The sequence below is a fragment of the Schistocerca serialis genome, chromosome 3 (assembly GCF_023864345.2).
Source record: "Schistocerca serialis cubense isolate TAMUIC-IGC-003099 chromosome 3, iqSchSeri2.2, whole genome shotgun sequence".
NCBI lineage: Eukaryota > Metazoa > Arthropoda > Insecta > Orthoptera > Acrididae > Schistocerca > Schistocerca serialis.
The window spans coordinates 105,380,239-105,400,824 of record NC_064640.1 but is presented as its reverse complement, the minus strand read 5'-3'; the positions used below and the strand labels follow the sequence as shown (position 1 = coordinate 105,400,824).

General features: G+C 43.2%; 1 protein-coding gene across 5 annotated transcripts in view; it reads left to right on the top strand.

Moving 5' to 3' along the window:
* The window catches only part of LOC126469782 (uncharacterized), a 510,509-nt gene that overhangs the window by 246,730 nt on the left and 243,193 nt on the right, over positions 1 to 20,586 (top strand). The gene's annotated exons all lie outside the window — the stretch shown is intronic.

The following is a 20,586-nucleotide window of genomic DNA, read 5'->3' as shown; positions in this document are numbered from 1 at the left end:
GTCCGCCCCCGGTAGCTGAGAGGTCAGCGCTACGGAGTGTCAATCCAAAGGGCCCGGGTTCGATTCCCGGCTGGGTCGGAGATTTTCTCCGCTCACGGACTGGGTGTTGTGTTGCCCTAATCATCATCATTTCATCCCCATCGACGCATAAGTCGCCGAAGTGGCGTCAAATCGAAAGACTTGCACCAGGCGAACGGTCTACCCGACGGGAGGCCCTCGTCACACATCATCATCATCATCATACTTCAAAATAAGGTTTACTTACTTTTTGCATTTGCCTCTTTTTCATTTGACTGCTGCTTATGACATGCTGGTGTAGGCAATGAATGATAATTGGTATATTATGGATGGTTTGTGCAGCGATAGAACCGGTTGTTTCTCCATGCAGTAGACCCTGATACAGCATCAAGTTGCTACTACCTTAGTAGAGTCTATATGTTGGCTCTGGAGTACTGTTACCACATCGCAAAGCACTTGCTAACAGGTGACACAGAACTGTGTAGTACATACACAAAATATGTATTTATGCAACGAATTATAATTGTTATGTAACGAAGTAAGAAATTGACCAAGGCGTACTTCCTGCTGTGCCTTCAGGTATTTACTATGTTACCTGGTTAGCAGAATGTATGAGCTACATCTGACATGATTCCCATATCACAAAGCAATCGCTTGAGGATGATGCGGAACTGTATAGTACAAATCTCAAACAATAGTACTCAGCAGTAAATAATTTCTTAACCCTAAGGAAGACTGCCTATGTCGACAAATAGCGCTATTGTCTGTTGATTTTACGTTTTGATACTATAGTCACGGGTTTTTTAATGCTGAGGAGTGTTTTCGAAGGAAATAAAATTGTAGACATCTTATTAAAAGTTCACCTTCCCAGATGTTATCTCTCTCTCTCTCTCTCTCTCTCTCTCTCTCTCTCTCTCTCTCTCTCTCTCTCTCTATCTATCTATCTATCTATCTATCTACCCAGAACGTTGATGTTCAGTATATTACTTCAACGAAAAACAGCTATATCCGTTGGGCATTTTGCTAACTCTACTATATGATTTGACTATCTCTAAGTCAGTGTAAACTTCGCAGAATATCCAAAAAAGTCTACGTAGCTTGTATGGAATAACTGTATTTGTGGGGGAACAATAGCAGTTTATGGTGCTTTCATCTTGAGACCTATGGAATAACAAGATGAGATTCATCCATCCCACCAAATTCTGATTCAGGATAACCATCCTTTTTAAGCGGCTCCAAATTGGAATGGAGGCTTATAAACGGATCGTTCGTACACCATAAAATGTAGCAGTAAACGTCATTGAGCCCATCATTCTCGACAAGTCCACTACCGTGTTATCACCGTTCACTAGCATTTACAGTAAGTGCAGATGTCTTGGGTACCCCCATACATATCTGCATTTTATCCATGTACTCGGTTTAAAGTAATATGTAAGCCATGTTTATACATCGGCATCAATATGTTGTTGTTGGAGTAGTAGTTCATAATTATTGTTTACGCCAAAGATTTTCCACATTAATTGCCCTTAAGAGGCATCTTCAACAAGTATATGAAGAATAGTACCTCTTCCTGAAAGAACAGATACCATTGATGACCGTGCAGCTTCTATAGAATAAATGATATTTAATCGAAACAGCTGCTGACAGGGGTTGTTGATATACCTCAATAGGGACAGCTGAAAATGTGTGCTCCGACCTGCTTACATGGCAGACGCTATATCCATCTGAGCCACCGAGGACACGGTCGGGGCACCCATTTTCAACTGTCCCCATTGAGGTATATCAACAACGCCTGTCAGCAGCTGAGGGTTTCGATTAAATATCTTCAATAAGGATCAGCCTCAGCCTATTCGATATACTGTTTTCTCGTTGAAAGACCTGTGGAATAACACTATGCACAATGTCCAGTTCAGCACATGTCGATGCAATGTAAACTACCCATCTTTACACAAACCCGAATCGGAGTAAGGGTTTTATAAACAGATTTGTCATATATTCCTTAATGTAGTAAACACCCTCAAAACCATTCTTCTGCAAGTACACGAAAGTGTAATCACTTTGCGTAAGTAAATGCAGATATCATGTATTCTCCTTTCGTATCTAGATTTTCCCATATTCCATGTTTAAATTTATATTCAAGTTAACAAACCTTTGTAGACGAAAATTTTTCGTATGGGATATCCTACCAGGTGTCAGTCACTTTCTTTACCGTCCAGTTGTGATACATATTATAGTGGCCCGCTCAAAGACCCCCTACAGTCGTCAGTATGATGCCGAGCAGTGTCTGGCGCTGAGGATCTGTTTACGCTCGAGTGTGTCAAGAAAACATTCAGTGACTTATTTATTGTTCAGAAACACAGAATTGTCTTCCCAAGGCGCTGGTAACTCCGTCAAGCTGACGGTGTGCGGACGCCGTCAGCGGTAGAAGGCACACGTCTGCCTGGTGGTTCGGCTGCGTAGTGGACTGCTCATGTGGAGGCGTTACGTCACCGTCGGTCGGTGAACCGCACCCCCTTGCTGTAGCTGCCACGACCCCCTCTGGGCAACAATGGAAAGCAGCTCTACGAGCTCACCTCCAAAGAGCACTCGTTGACATTGAATATGATCACCCAGGAGGCTTGTCCTCCAGTCCAGCCGGAGGTACACGTTGGCATGCAGAGTTCAGCCTGCTGCCTCCAGTGAGGAGACTGAGACCAGGAGCATCAGTGTCGGCTGCAGGGTCTGGCCGAGTACCGACAGTGGTTCCTCCTCACGATTGTGGATGGCGAACAGCTTCTAGGCCTCGTTGGTCGTACCACTAGTAGGTCAGCAGGTTGATGACGGTCTCTGCAACCCATCTACATCTACATCTACATTGATACTCCGCGAGCCACCCAACGGTGTGTGGCGGAGGGCACTTTACGTGCCACTGTCATTACCTCCCTTTCCTGTTCCAGTCGCGTATGGTTCGCGGGAAGAACGACTGTCTGAAAGCCTCCGTGCGCGCTCTAATCTCTCTAATTTTACATTCGTGATCTCCTTGGCAGGTATAAGTAGGGGGAAGCAATATATTCGATACCTCATCCAGAAACGCACCCTCTCGAAACCTGGCGAGCAAGCTACACCGCGATGCAGAGCGCCTCTCGTGCAGAGTCTGCCACTTCAGTTTATTAAACATCTCCGTAACGCTATCACGGTTACCAAATAACCCTGTGACGAAACGCGCCGCTCTTCTTTGGATCTGCTCTACCTCCTCCGTAAGACGGATCTGGTACGGATCCCACACTGATGAGCAATACTCAAGTATAGGTCGAACGAGTGTTTTGTAAGCCACCTCCTTTGTTGATGGACTACATTTTCTAAGCACTCTCCCAATGAATCTCAACCTGGTACCCGCCTTACCAACAATTAATTTTATATGATCATTCCACTTCAAATCGTTCCGCACGCATACTCCGAGATATTTTACAGAAGTTACTGCTACCAGTGTTTGTTCCGCTATCATATAATCATACAATAAAGGATCCTTCTTTCTATGTATTCGCAATACATTACATTTGTCTATGTTAAGGGTCAGTTGCCACTCCCTGCACCAAGTGCCTATCCGCTGCAGATCTTCCTGCATTTCGCTACAATTTTCTAATGCTGCAACTTCTCTGTATACTACAGCATCATCCGCGAAAAGCCGCATGGAACTTCCGACACTATCTACTAGGTCATTTATATATATTGTGAAAAGCAATGGTCCCATAACACTCCCCTGTGGCACGCCAGAGGTTACTTCAACGTCTGTAGACGTCTCTCCATTGATAACAACATGCTGTGTTCTGTTTGCTAAAAACTCTTCAATCCAGCCACACAGCTGGTCTGATATTCCGCAGGCTCTTACTTTGTTTATCAGGCGACAGTGCGGAACTGTATCGAACGCCTTCCGGAAGTCAAGAAAAATAGCATATACCTGGGAGCCTGTATCTAATATTTTCTGGGTCTCATGAACAAATAAAGCGAGTTGGGCCTCACACGATCGCTGTTTCCGGAATCCATGTTGATTCCTACATAGTAGATTCTGGATTTCCAGAAATGACATGATACGCGAGCAAAAAACATGTTCTAAAATTCTACAAGAGATCGACGTCAGAGATATAGGTCTATAGTTTTGCGCATCTGCTCGACGACCCTTCTTGAAGACTGGGACTATCTGTACTCTTTTCCAATCATTTGGAACCCTCCGTTCCTCTAGAGACTTGCGGTACACGGCTGTTAGAAGGGGGGCAAGTTCTTTCGCGTACTCTGTGTAGAATCGAATTGGTATCCCGTCAGGTCCAGTGGACTTCCTCTATTGAGTGATTCCAGTTGCTTTTCTATTCCTTGGACACTTAATTCGATGTGATGCCCCAGTAGTTGGTGCTCCAGCATGCGATGACAGTCTCTCCAGCGAGACTTGGGGCTCCTTAGATGATTGTGGACTACTATGTGCACAAAGGGTAGGCTGACGTAGCCTCCCCCCTCACCCCATCGCTTCCCACAGGACAGTTGCGACTGAGATCATTGATCAAGAAAGGTGTCATTTTAATGCTGGCACTTCCTTTGTGCTCTGTTGCAGTGGGTATACCAATAACATAATGTTCTACATCTACATGGATACTCTGCAAATCACATTTAAGTGCCTGACAGAGGGTTCATCGAACCACCTTCACAGTTCTTTATTATTCCAACCTCGTATAGCGCACGGAAAGAATGAACACCTATATCTTTCCGTACGAGCTCTGATTTCCCTTATTTTATCGTGGTGATTGTTCCTTCCTATGTAGGCCGGTGTCAACAAAATATTTTCGCATTCGGAGGAGAAAGCTGGTGATTGGAATTTCGTGAGAAGGTTACGTCGCAACGAAAAACCCCTTTCTTTTAACGATTTCCAACCCAAATCCTATATCATTTCTGTGACACTCTCTCCCATACTTCGCGATAATACAAAACGTGCTGCCTTTCTTTGAACTTTCTCGATGTACTCCGTCAGTCCTATCTGGTAAGGATCCCACACCGCGCAGCAGTATTCTAAAAGACGACAGACAAGCGTAGTGTAGGCAGTTTCCTTAGTAGATCTGTTAAGTTTTCTAAGTGTCCTGCCAATAAAACGCAGTCTTTGGTTAGCCTTCCCCACAACATTTTCTGTGCGTTCCTTCCAAATTAAGTTGTTCGTAATTGTAATACCTAGGTATTTAGTTGAATTTACGTCTTTTCGATTAGACTGATTTCTCGTGTAACCGAAATTTGAGTTCCTTTTAGCACCCATGTGGATGATCTCTCACCTTTCGTTATTCAGGGTCAACTGCCACTTTTCGCACCATTCAGATATTTTTTCTAAATCGTTTTGCTGTTTGATTTGATCTTCTGATGACTTTATTAGTCGATAAACGACAGCGTCATCTGCAAACAACCGAAGACGGCTGCTCAGGTTGTCTCCCAAATCGTTTATATAGATAAGAAATAGCAATTGGCCTATAACACTAACTTGGGGTATGCCAGAAATCACTTCTGTTTTATTCGATGACTTTCCGTCAATTACTACGAACTGTGACCTCTCTGACAGAAAATCACAAATCCAGTCACATAACTGAGACGATATTCCATAAGCACGCATTTTCAATACGAGCCGCTTGTGTAGTACAGTGTCAAAAGCCTTCCGGAAATCCAGAAATACGGAACCGATCTGAAATCCCTTGTCAATAGCACTCAACACTTCATGTGAATAAAGAGCTAGTTGTGTTTCACAGGAACGATGTTTCCTAAACCCATGTTGACTGTGTGTCAATAGACCGTTTCCTTCGAGGTAATTCATAATGTTCGAACACAATATATGTTTAAAATCCTGCTGCATATCAACGTTAACGATATGGGCCTGTAATTTAGTGGATTACTCACACTACCTTTCTTGAATATTGGTGTGACCTGTGCAACTTTCCAGACTTTGGGTACGGATCTTTCGTCGAGTGAACGGTTGTAGATAGTGTAGGAAGTTCCATGCGGCTTTTCGCGGATGATGCTGTAGTATACAGAGAAGTTGCAGCATTAGAAAATTGTAGCGAAATGCAGGAAGATCTGCAGCGGATAGGCACTTGGTGCAGGGAGTGGCAACTGACCCTTAACATAGACAAATGTGATGTATTGCGAATACATAGAAAGAAGGCTCCTTTATTGTATGATTATATGATAGCGGAACAAACACTGGTAGCAGTTACTTCTGTAAAATATCTGGGAGTATGCGTGCGGAACGATTTGAAGTGGAATGATCATATAAAATTAATTGTTGGTAAGGCGGGTACCAGGTTGAGATTCATTGCGAGAGTCCTCAGAAAATTTAGTCCATCAACAAAGGAGGTGGCTTACAAAACACTCGTTCGACCTATACTTGAGCATTGCTCATCAATGTGGGATCCGTACCAGGTCGGGTTGACAGAGGAGGTAGAAAAGATCCAAAGAAGAGCGGCGCGTTTCGTCACAGGGTTATTTGGTAAGCGTGATAGCGTTGCGGAGATGTTTAGCAAATTCAAGTGGCAGACTCTGCAAGAGAGGCGCTCTGCATCGCGGTGTAGCTTGCTCGCCAGGTTTCAAGAGGGTGCGTTTCTGGATGAGGTATCGAATATATTGCTTCCCCCTACTTATACCTCCCGAGGAGATCACGAATGTAAAATTAGAGAGATTCGAGCGGGCACGGAGGCTTTCAGACAGTCGTTCTTCCCGCGAACCATACGCGACTGGAACAGGAAAGGGAGGTAATGACAGAGGCACGTAAAGTGCCCTCCGCCACACACCGTTGGGAGGCTTGCAGAGTACAAATGTAGATGTAGATGACTGTTAAGTATGGAGCTAATGCATCAGTATACTCCGAAAGGAACCTAATTGGTATATAATCTGGACCAGATCATCTGCTTTTATTGAGTGATCTAAGATGCTTCATTACTCAGAGGATATTTACTTCTACGTTACTCATGTTGGCAGCTGTTCTCGATTTGAATTCTGGAATATTTACTACTTCTTTTGTGAAGGCATTTCGGAAGACTGTGTTTAGTAACTCTGCTTTGGCAGCACTCTCTTCGATAGTACCTCCATCGCTATCGTGCTGTTTTCCCATTTGGTCAGCTCTCCTGGTGGCGTACATGTAAGACTTTCGTAACTTCATCTTTCATGCGATCTTCCTTGCTGTGTCAGTGGCTGAATAGTAACTGTTGCGTTGTATCTGGACCTTTTGTGACACACTGCTGTCGCCAGTATGACGGCATCTTTCTGTAGCCATGATGTCATTGTACTTAAGTCTCAGACTTGGGTGCTTAGCCAGTCCCTTATGTCGCAAACGCTTCCACGTTCACCTCGATCGGCGTAGCATTTCTGACCAGCTGGCAGTCTGCCAGACCCTTACTCAGGAAACTTAATTTCTGGCATCATCAATGAAGAACTTTAACGATTTTTTGTGTTTGCCTGCGATATTATTACGGGGTGCATCAATATTAGATATCCAGCAAGAGTATCTACAAAGTATACTACTTTCTCTTCTTCCAAATATCTACTCTGAAAAAACTCGTGTAACCACACAACACTAGTTGTGAAAGCCAACGCTTCTGTACAATAAAATCCACGGATTGCGGTGAATGTGGGGTGCGTTACAATGTTGTTTAGCGCATCATACGTGGGTGTGATAACAGGTGCAACGTGCAACGTCTGTCCAGCTTGTCTACTTTGGCTAAAACCGATATGAAAATGGTTCAAATGGCTCTGAGCACTATGGGACTTAACTACTGTGGTCATCAGTCCCCTAGAACTTAGAACTACTTAAACCTAACTAACCTAAGGACATCACACACATTCATGCCCGAGGCAGGATTCGAACCTGCGACCGTAGCAGTCGCGCGGTTCCGGACTGCGCGCCTAGAACCGCTAGACCACCGCAAACCGATATGATTCAGGGTGGCGCACTAAATGTGTTACCATTTTGTTTATATTCAAAAACTTTATTGTCAATACAATCTGAAAGGAACCTATACTACAATGAAGAGCAGTCCATGGAGATTTGTTCTAACTCAGCACATGCTCAATATATCCACCATTTCGTTTCCTAACTTCCTTCAAACTAACACGGAAGTTAGTGATTACCTTACGGCACATGTCTTCCGTAATTTCACTGCAGTCTTGAAGAAGTGTTCTGAGCTACATTAAATCACGTGGACGTTTGGGGAAATTTTTTTCCTCTAGGTACCCCAAAAGAAGAGTCACATGGATTGAGGTCTGGACTATTGAGGGGCCAATTCTGTCCGTCATTGAAGCGACCTGGAAACCTAAGTGGAATGATTAGCATGTCTAAATGCTCGTGTAAAAACTCCAACACAGTGTTTGCAGTATGTTGCATGAACCACCGCGTGTTGTAGGGTAGGGCAGTAGCAAGAAGCTGTGGAATGAAGCTATTGCGAAGCATGTTCAAATAACGCTCGCTGTTCACAGTTTCTTCAAAGAGAAAGGGTCCAATAAGTCCGTGACTGGAAATTGCTGCCCACGCTGTAATCGTCGGAGCACTTGTGGGTTTTCAGTGGCCCAAAAGCGTACATTTCGTTTGTTAACCACACCGTCTAAATGAAAATGCGCCTTGTCTGAAAACCAAAAGTTGTTGAAAGTTTCTTCCCTATCCTCCGCCCACTGAGCAAACAGTAGTCTCTGCTGCTTTTGTTCTTCAGTGAGCTTCTGTGAACAGGTCATCTTGTATGGGTACATATGGAGGTCACTTTTAAGAATGCGTTGAACGGAGCGTCTGGATATTCCCAGTTGCACTGCTGCCTTTCTACACGATTTCCTGGGACTTCTCTGTACAGCAACTCGTACCGCTTCAATATTCTCTGGCGAACAGACAGGCTTAGGTCGAGGTCGCTTCGCTTCCAATACTGTTCCTTCCTGTACAAATTTATCGTACAACCTATGGGTGGTCGTCTTGCAAGGGACCCATCGTGTGTTAAACTGTTGTCGAAAACGTCTCTGAGTCACAACAAGGCTTTTCGTTTCATGAAAAAATAACACAATTGCCGATCGTTGCTGTGTCGTCAGTCTTCCATTGTCGTAGTAAGTCTCCGAGCGGCAGTACCGTTTATTACACGTCATTTCGTAACTCATTTGTTTTTCCAAGCTCTGCTGGTACTGCTGTAGAGATCCCAACGGGGTATCTAATGTGCGTCGTAAATTGTGAAAGACACAATTGGTAACACATTTCGTGTGCCACCCTGTACTTGCCCGAGTCAGAGGCACGGACCGCTGGGTATGCGGCTATTAGATCCCGATTTCCGGTACTGGTTCCCACACAACGCCGGATATATTGTTTGCGTCATAAGGGTAACACCCTTTATTTTTATGGGTTAAATAATTGCACCTGATACAGAATTCCGTAGAGCATATCACAAAACCAGAAGATTCGATAAAGGCAATAAAGTTGTGAGAACGAGAGGTCAAATCTAGAGAAGAGTGGAAGAGTTGGTGGACAGATGTAGCGGAGACTGAGAGAGAAACGTTATAATGTGGAAGTTATATTTATGGATTGTTAGGAGACACTAGGGAGCTGTACTGGTGTTGGCGTGGAATGATTTAGAGTTCGCAGGAAATGTAAATCGAGGCGACTGAACTGGGACTAAAAACTGGTTCTTCCCGAACAGGAGCCGTTGCGCCAGCGACGCTGGCTGCCGTGTGTGCCGGCGGCCAGGCGCGCCCAGTCTTCCGCGTCAGAAAAAGAAGAACATCCACGCTCGATTCGCGACTAATGTTATAATTCTGCGTTAAATTAAGCTACTTTTACCCGTGTAGTTTTTTCCACATAGCGCTGACGACTGTGTAAATACAGCGTAATAGGTGTCCTCCGAAACAGCCCCAGTGACTTCCACGCTGTCCGAACGATGAAGCTTAAAGTGAAATATTGGAAGCTTGCTAAGGGTTGAAGACTCTAGCTCCTGAATGAGATAGCACTCTGCAGCGGAGTGTGCGCTGATATGAAACTTCCTAGCAGATTAAAACTGTGTGCGGGACCGAGACTCGAATTCGGGACCTTTGCCTTTCGCGGCCAAGTGCTCTACCATCTGAGCTACCCGTGCACGATTCGCGCGCACACTCCGCTGTAGAGTGATATCTCATTCTGGATAGATCCCCCAGGCTGTGGCTAAGCCATGTCTCCGCTATAGCCTTTCTTTCAGGAGTGCTGGTTCTGCAAGGTTCGCAGGAGAGCTTCTGTGAAGTTTGGAAGGTAGGAGACGAGATACTGGCAGAAGTAAAGCTGTGAGCACGGGGCGTGAGTCGTGCACGGGTAGCTTTGCCTACGACAGGCAAAGGTCCCGAGTTCGAGTCTCTGTCCCGGCACACAGTTTTAATCTGCCAGGATGTTTCACTCTAGCTCCTCATTGTTGTCGAGGAAATTAAACGAACGCTTGGGTAAAAATGCACGATTTCGTGGCAATCGTGTTGTTCCTCAAATGAAAACTTGTGCTTTTAACAGAGTATATTCATCTGGTAAGTGAAAGTCAGACCGATTCTGAGATCGGCAGTGGCCGCAGTAGCAATACTGAGGCCGTACCAAGTACAAATTTTCCACAGTATCCTGCGGCACATTGGAACTACGAGTTTGAAACATCCTGGCAGATTAAAAGTGTGTGCCGGGCCGAGACTCGAACTCGGGACCTTTGCCTTTAGCGGGAAAGTGCTCTACCAACTGAGCTACCCAAGCACGACTGACGCCCCGTCCTCACAGCTTTACTTCTGCCAGTACCTCGTCTCTTACCTTCCAAACTTTACAGAAGCTCTCCTGCGCAGGAGGAGGTACTGGCAGAAGTAAAGCTGTGAGGACGGGGCGTGAGTCGTGCTTGGGTAGCTCAGTTGGTAGAGCACTTGCCCGCAAAAGGCAAAGGTCCCGAGTTCGATTCCCGGTCCGACACACAGTTTTAATCTGCCAGGAAGTTTCATATCAGCGCACACTCCGCTGCAGAGTGAAAAATCTCATTCTGGAAACTAAGAGTTTCTTTGAGAGGCGTACATGCATGGCCAAGCTCGAGGTGTCGTCTCCATGAAAGACAGTTCATTAGGTTCCTGTGGTGCCTTAAGGCTGTCACAAATGCTACGTACATTCCGTTAGTCACCAACTGTGCGTACTGAAACTCCCTTGTGTCTGACCGGGACTAGACACCGGGTCCGTTGTCTTCCGCCTCGTAGCTTTACGAGGACGTGCTGAACATTAATTCCTCATTTTTTATGTGAAAACTATTAGTTTTTAAACAAAACAAACTTTATTAGAATTCTAAATCTTTATTCTTCATGTCCAAATATTTGCAATTCTCTATCACTAGAGAGCTCCGAATTGTAGCGTTTAACGTGGCCGTGTGTAATGTAACTATGTCGGTGCGTGAGAAACGGCGTGCTGTAACAGATTTAAGAACTGGGAGAGTTCTTCCATACATGTAATCCCTCTTCTTCAGCATGACAATGCAATATCACACACGGTTCTACTACATCTGCAACACTCCGACACCTTAGCTTCACTGTCATCGATCATTCTCCATACAGTCCCGACTTGGTCCCATCCCATTTCTCTCTCTTTCCAAAACTTAGTGAACACCTCCGAAGGATTAACTTCGATAGTTCCGAAGCAAGGGTGTGATAGCTGACAGAGACATAAAGTCAAACATTCTACAGCAATGGTATCAACAAACTGGTCTCTCATTGGGTAAATGCGTTCGTTGCCATGGTGATATGCTAAAAAATATATACGTAGTCATGGAGAGTAAAGACGCAGAATGTTAACAACGTTTGTTTCATTCAAAAACTCTGATTATTCATAGAAAAAAATTCGGAGGCTTTATTTTTTGACACGCCCGCGTACTTCCGCCAGTACCAGTTTGAAAAGTAGGAGACGAGGTCCTGGCGGAAGTAAGGCTGACAGGACGGGTCGTGAGTAATGGTCAGTTAGCAGAGCACATGCCCAAGCAAGGAAAAGGTTCAGAGTCCGAATCTCGAGCCTGCGCACAGTTTTAATCTGTCAGGAATTTCCACATCAGCGCAGTCTGCTGCAGAGTAAAAATTGATTCTGGAAACAGTATGCTCGTATCTTGTTTATTCTGCACAACGAGCAGGAACATTGAAAAAGTGTCTTTTTGAGATGTGACTCAATTTATTACTGTTCGTTCACTCATCGCTATCTTGACAGAATTGCTCAAAGTATTTTCTATATTGCTGCTATGTAATGTAGATGTATGGAAATAATAGTTGATACTGCTCACTGGTAGATGCTGTGCTTGGTTTTCAACGAATAGGATTTTGTGGAACTGAAAATCCCGAAGACTGGAATTAAAAATGATTAAACAAGTTTACAGTGATAACTTTTAAGCCTTGGCTGATACTAACACGGTTTACAGATTTACCTCCGTTATAATAACGTATATGTAATGTGAATGGATTATTCTTCTGCGTACTTCCTCAGAGACTCAGTTTGAAGAGTGAGTGAGTGAGTGAGTGAGTGAAAGTCGTGTCTTGCAGCGCAAAACAATTTAAATGTGATGAAGATGGGAATTACTTGACTGCTGGAAAAACGGAAGTTGACGCGTCTGATGAACTCAAAGCATTCGGTTACGTTATTCACGCTTTCTATCGAGCGAAACGGGAGATGGTAATGAAAATTTAAAAAATAGTCTTAATAATGGCTTGGTTACGTCCTTCACTACAAGTAAAGGGGTAATTTGTATCAAATTTTTCAGCGGAGCGAAATAATATTCTTAAATTACACAACGGATTTTTGTCCGAATTTTCATAGCCAAACGAAGTGTGGAAAATAGACAAATGGAGGTATTAAATTGACCAGCGTAGTATCTAGTTTTGTGAAAAAAGATCGAATTGGTTGAAAATAATGATAGTAATTAAGAAAAAATTAATTATTTGAGGGGAAAATGGGAATATTTCACGTGCACTGCTTCTAGATATGTAAATGAAATGTCAAAAAACAGAAAGTCACAGCATTGATCTACATACTCCCAATAACAACGGAACACAGATCGATTCTCAAATATATTATACTTCAAACTTTTTTAAAAAGTTTTGAAAATAAAACACCTGACAGTCTTTTTTTTTTGAAATGATTTGTTTAAGAGTGAAAAATAAAACAGATTGGAGAACCATTTGACACGCCTTTGAATTATGCTCGAAATCATCATGTAAAACGAATGAGGTGCTGTTTCAGAATTTAAAGTTCAATGATTAAGTTAGGATCTTGGAATTTTGTAGAGTACTAGAGGAAGTGTGTCCGGTGAAATTTCACTCAGTAGTTTCCTTAAGTTACTAACGTATGAACATCTCGGCTGCTTTACATGGTTCAGAGCATCATTCGAAGGCGTATCAAATGTTTCTCTAATCCATGTTATTTCTTGTTTTCAGACAAATCACTTCACAAAACATTCTACCGTCTTTTTTTATTCTTTCCAAAAAAAAAAACTTTTGTGGTGCATTTTGTGGTTACTTACATCGGATTGCTACATACTGCTATACACGTGGAGCATTAAACTGGGTCATTATTTTTAATTATAATTTGGCGTTGAATGTGCATAGATATAGCTCACAATTACGTTAAATGTCGGACAGAGTGATGTGGTACTTGCTTAAGACAATACACTTTAATTCCAGAGGTACGGTGTTAAAACCGCATTCGAGCGATCCAGAATTTCGATTCCCAACAATACAATTTTAAAATTTTTCACATAATTAACCTTTATTGTCATAGTAAGGAACGAATACAACAAGAAATTGGCTAAAAATAAACAATCAGTTGTTTTAAGGTGGTGGTTTCACTTTGGATCTCCTGGGATATCAATTTTCATCCACCCACCATTTCATGTGATACGTATCAAAGCAAATTCACATTTTTCCTAAACACAATCCCACATCACGAAAATCACAAGAACTCATTCTGCCTAAAAAAAATTATAGTCCTAAATACTTTGAACTCAAAAATGGACCCAAAATTTAATAAACTTTGTATCACAAATAGATAAGATTCTAGTTGTTTCATTTCGATAATAATCATAAAATCAGTAGTACAAACTCAATTTCACATTACAATAATTTAAATATACTTAATTTCACTGACAATGATCTCCTCAATATGGCCACTATAAAAAAAAGCCGGATGTCGGAATCTCCCACAATAATTTAGCACAATCTCCTCGCGGACTGTTGCTTTGAACGCTATAAGTGACTGCTATAATGCAGTACGTTCGTGAAAGTACCTCAGTGTACCACTGGTACTTAAAAGAAATTGATAAAATAGTTGTTTCAGACATAAAAAACAGAGGCTCAAAGGTTAGTCACCTATAGCAAAGTCAAATCTGTTTTCGGATTTTGACTTCAAAGTATTCCTTCTATTCGTAACTTCTTGACGTTCCTTTTTTAAAACGTTGCGCTCTTCGGTTTACCTGTAAGCTGATTTTCAGTGAACGACTTAAGTGTCTTAAAACGTACGTATTTCGTTTTTGAAATGGAAATGAGAGTTTGGCGTCATTGGCCGGGAGGCCCCTTACGGGGTAGGTCTGGCCGCCTTGGTGCAAGTCTTATTACATTCGGCGCCACATTGGGTGACCTGGGCGCCGGATGGGGATGAAATGATGATGAAGACAACACAACACCCAGTCCCTGAGCGGAGAAAATCCCCGACCCAGCCGGGAATCCAACTCGGGCCCGTAAGACGGCAATTCGTCACTCTGACCACTCAGCTATCGCGGCGGACGTTTTTGCAATTAGTATGACGAAACTGAAATTTACGAAAGTTTTACTCAAATCTGGAAGTTTCATAAACCCATTTTGACAACCCATAGCCTGTTTCATACGATAAGTACATTTTTATCGCCGTAATCGACGTTCTTTAATGCCGAAAATTTGATACATACTTGTAAAATATGTCATTTCTCAAGTAATATTCAATTATAAACCATGAGTTTCGTATCGTAGTAGTAAAACTGAAAAAACTGATGCAACTTCAAGCGGTAATTTGATGTAGATGTCTTCTACACGGCGCTTAGAAGGAGAAGTAAATGAGTAAGTTTTCAGAGACTGATTGAAAATGTTTTCTTTATGCTAGAAAATACTGTGTCAACGATATCTGTAATGATAAAAATGGTAATGTCAACATTGAATCCACAGCCACTTGTGAATAGATTAGCGTCCTTTCTGATTTTTTGTTTAGTTGCAAGAACAATAACTTGTTGCAGGACTCTTCAAAACTTTTCGTTAACGGCAGACATCGTAGCCATCATTACAATTGGATCGATTATACAACATCGAATGAAAAACGGTAAATACGCATTTCTATTGTGGGCTTTGATGTTCTTAATCCATTGGTACGTACTACTTTATTTTTCATGAAAGCCAGACTCAGAACATTATGTGCGTTAACACGAACGTATTTGAATTGGAAATTAGCATTGCTTAGCTGCAGCGGGCCGCCAAAGACTACTTACAAAGTTTAAGAAACAATATTAAGTGAGGAATCGAGAAGTATACAACAGCCTCCTACTTACCACTCTCGTAAGAACAGCAAAGCTAAGATTAATTACATCGAGAAAAGACATTTAAGTAATTACTGTTCTCGGTCTCCATTCGTAAATGGAAAGGGAGTGAAAGGTAATGCGTGATACAATGAAATACCCTCTCCCATACACTTTAGTGAGCTGTGGAGTAAATATGTATATGCAGGCATTTGCTTTAATGGCTTGCCAACGACTGCTGAGAGCCTCCAGTAGAAAATAAATCCTGCTAATGGGCTTGAAATTCCTGTAGGAGAAAAGTTGTGGTTTGTTCTTCAGACAGTGCGAAAAGTAAGCTGAGAAGACAGACTACACACATGCAGAAATGTTCTCCCCGCCTACAACCCTTACTCTGGGGAATTAGGAAAACTGTGTGTGTGTGTGTGTGTGTGTGTGCGCGCGCGCGTGCGTTTTGATGAGAGTGCAGTAGAAACAGATTGTCAGCATCGTTTAAAGTTAGATAAAGATGAATGTTTTCCATTAATATTTGCGTTTCGTTATTATCAGTGCAGTTTTAAATTTAGGTGACTATGGCGCTGACTTCGTTAAACGAAAATATTCTCGCCGAAAAAAAAAGTAGCTGGTTACGCTCTCTTGTACCATGTTGGGGGGAGGGGGCGGCAATTGTGAGGGATGCGATGGGTTGCTTCCAGAAACTGATTTCAGCATCAGTCTCGAATTTCTGCGATGTGATAATTTTCTCAAAGAAGTAAAGTAGTATGTGGGTAACCGTGACCATGAATTCCAGCGAGGTGTGCAAGATAACGTTGTTCTCAACTTCAGGTTCGACAGCTCTACAGTGTTTTTGCGAATCACAAATTGCTACCGGTTGCCTTCCCTCCCCCACCTTGCTGCATTCCAAGCAGTTGTCTGATCGCTGTCAACAAAAACTCGGCGGGACCGCTGTCGTTCGGGTGGACACGCGAGTCTGTAGGAACGGGGAAAGTCCTGCGGCGAATCGCGAAAGAGAAAACAGCAATTAGTGAGGCAGAACACGGCTCAGGGAAAGCCAACAAAGCGCACGCATCTTGCGTGTGGCCGGCGTAGCAGCGTCCGAGCTCTAGTCTTAGGCATTCCGGCCGCCGCCACGGAGAAAGTCACACAGCAGTCTCCGAATTCTTGCGCAGGATATTTGCATGTCTCGTAATGAAAACTAGTTATGCAGCAGGTTGCTCTGGACTTTTTGTTTTTCTTTATGACTAAGACACTAATCTTGCGAATTAATTAGTTTTACGCTGCAAGTTACGAAATCATATCGAGATGAAATAGGTGGCTCTACAGCGTAGGTATCGCTTTCGGGCAAAACAGTATTTGCCTGCTAGACGACTACGCATTTGAATTCAATTTCCATAAAATAGTGATGTACAGTTTATGCTAAGGCAATTGTAACAGGTGGTAATGCGGATATTTTCCTTTGATGTTAATCAGTTTGACAGAAAGTTACTACTACTACGACTACGACGATTTTCATCACCATATATTGGGCTCGTAGTAATGCCAGAAGTGAAAGTGGTGGTGCATGTACAAAGTTGTTCTGCTACAAAAGCAAATAACAAAATCTACATTTAGAAACAGAAGTCCGCAGCTCGTGGTCGTGCGGTAGCGTTCTCGCTTCCCGCGCCCGGGTTCCCGGATTCGATTCCCGGCGGGTCAGGGATTTTCTCTGCTTCGTGATGACTGGGTGTTGTGTGATGTCCGTAGGTTAGTTAGGTTTAAGTAGTTCTAAGTTCTAGGGGACTGATGACCATAGATGTTAAGTCCCATAGTGCTCAGAGCCATTTGAACCATTTTTTTGAACAAACAGAACTTCATAGAGCAATGTAGCTCGGAAAAGTTCTGCGGCAACAAATTACTAATACGTAAATCTTAATTCGTTTCCGCAGATCTCGTCTCACCTAAAATGCTTGAATAGTGTTTCCGTAGGTACGACACTAAGTGCGATAGGAAAAACCGCAGGAGATTTCCTCGAGATTGTTTATATTGGTTATAGGACTACGTATATGGATTGACAGTAAAAGATGTTTTATATGACGATAAACTGTCAAAAAGGTCTGCACATTTGAGGTCATTTAAAATATGGCCACTGAGGAGAAAAACTTTTATTTTTACGTGAAGTGGTACCTGAATTATACTACTGGCCATTAATATTGCTACATAAAGAAGAAATGCAGATTATAAACGGGTATTCATTGGACAAATATATTATATTAGAACTGACATGTGATTACATTTTCACGCAATTTGGGTGCATTGATCCTGAGAAATCAGTATCCAGAACAACCACCTCTGGCCGTAATAACGGCCTTGATACGCCTGGGCATTGAATCAAACAGAGCGTGGACGGCGTGTACAGGTACAGCTGTCCATGCAGCTTCAACACGATACCACAGTTCATCAAGAGTAGTGACTGGCGTATTGCGAGGAGCCAGTTGCTCGGCCACCATTGACCAGACATTTTCAATTGGTGAGAGATCTGGAGAAAGTGCTGGCCAGGGCAGCAGTCGAACATTTTCTGTATCCAGAAAGACCCGTACAGGACCTGCAACATGCGGTCGTACATTATCCTGCTGAAATGTAGGGTTTCGCACGGATCGAATGAAGGGTAGAGCCACGGGTCGTAACACATCTGAAATGTAACGTCCACTGTTCAAAATGCCGTCAGTACGAACAAGAGGTGACAGACGTGTAACCAATGGCACACCATACCATCACGCCGGGTGATACGCCAGTATGTCGATTACGAAAACAGAACCTGGATTCATCCGAAAAAACGACGTTTTGCCATTCGTGCACCCAGGTTCGTCCTTTAGTACACCATCGCAGGCGCTCCTGTCTGTGATGCAGCGTCAAGGGTAACCGCAGCCATGGTCTCAGAGCTGATAGTCCATGCTGCTGCAAACGTCGTCGAACTGTTCGTGCAGATGGTTGTTGTCTTGCAAACGTCCCCATCTGCTGACTCAGGGATCGAGACGTGCTTGCACGATCCGTTACAGCCATGCGGATAAGATGCCTGTCATCTGAACTGCTAGTGACACAAGGCCGTTGGGATCCAGCACGGCGTTCCGTATTATCCTCCTGAACCCACTGATTCCTTATTCTGTTAACAGTCATTGGATTTCGACTAACGCTAGCAGCAATGTCGTGGTACGATAAACCGCAATCGCGATAGGCTACAATCCGACCTTTATCAAAGTCGGAAACGTGATGGTACGCATTTCTTCTCCTTACACCAGGCATCACAACAACGTTTCACCTGGCAACGCCGGTTAACTGCTGTTTGTGTATGAGAAATCGGTTGGAAACTTTCCTCATGTCAGCACGTTGTAGGTGTCGCCACCGGCGCCAACCTTGTGTGAGTGCTCTGAAAAGCTAATCATTTGCATATCACAGCATCTTCTTCCTGTCGGTTAAATTTCGCGTCTTTAGCACGTCATCTTCGTGGTGTAGCAATTTTAATGGCCAGTAGTGTAAATACATGCTGACACTAAGACTATGATTTGTGGGGAGGGGTCTTGCACACTTCGATGTTTCTGTTAGGGGCCATAAACACTATATCTATCGTTGTGTTGGCAGCCATGAGGCCCTGACCTGGTCATCACAACCTCTCGTCACAATGACAAAGGACATCTGAATTTTTGTTTTTGCAGTGAATGAAGCGACTTGGGTAATAAACAGAAGCTGGTTACCTGGGTCGCTGAAGATGCGATGTCGCTTCGTGAGACTATTCGCCATAGTGATCCTGTCACACAACAATTAATACAACGATGTGTATTGTAAATATGTGTGCTCGACAAAACATCAACATGCGTATGAAACAATTTGAGCACAAAGTCAGAATATCGGTCAGATAAACGATAACAATTCCATGGATATATGCGATAGACATTGGTTTCCTAATGAATCAAACAAGACTACGGTCATCACCGAAATTAAATCAGTCCAGTGACGGACAAGACATCCAATTCTGACTGATACAATTCTCTCTTAAACATTGATCTTAACAGCAGACCCATGAACGAGGTATCAGCTCGACATTTTATGCTTCTATCTGTTCTCTGGCGTTCCTCAGCACCCTTCATTACTTACTGCAAAAATTCTCAGGTGATAACTCTCCCTTCAAAACGCATATCATTAATAGAAAACTAAGCTCAGTATCAATGAATTTAGACTGTTAGCGGTTAGTTTAATACACACGTATATAGACATCTACACCTACACACCCTATGGTGCGTAGCGGATGATACAATGGTAACATTATCTGTCTTCCCCCCCCCCTACCCCCCTCTTTCCCTTCGTGAGACGTATTTGCGAGGAAGTAATGTTGTCAGAGACTCTTCCCGGAATATGCTATCTCGGAATTTAATGGTAAAACCTCTCTGGGATGCATAGCGACACTGTTGTAGCAGCTGTCGTTGGAGTTTGTTGAACATCTCCTTAAAGCTCTCGCGCAGTTTAAGTGAACCTGTAGCGAAACGCGCAGCTCTTCGTTGGATCTTCATCTCTTTATTCTAATACTACTTGGTAACGCCCAGAGGCTGATCAGCTCAGGAATTGATTGAGCGAATGTCGTGCATCACTTACATTTCCGTAAGGTTCTTCGTATGACTCTCAGCCTGACATGTGCTTTTCCTACAGTTCGTTTTATGTAGTCATTCCACTTTAGGTCGCGCTGGAGGGTTATTCCTAGGTACTTCACGGGTGTTACTGTTCCCAGTATTTTGTCATCAGTAGTGTAACCTTAGAGTATTGAGTTATGCGAAGTCAGCTTCCACGTTTTATGTGAAGTCGTAAAGCCGCCCATCTCCAAATAACATGTGTCTCCCTGTATTCTCAAGATGGTTCCATCCGCTGTCCGATTCTATCTAAATCTGTGAAAGATTTGCACGCCTCCAGCGCACCACTGTTAATGATCGCAGCTGGTCGTACATGTTGGTTATAGACATTGCCTTAGACGCATCATGAATGTATTTGAGAATATTTCTGTTTCTCAAATTAACTGGAAACAGTTTTT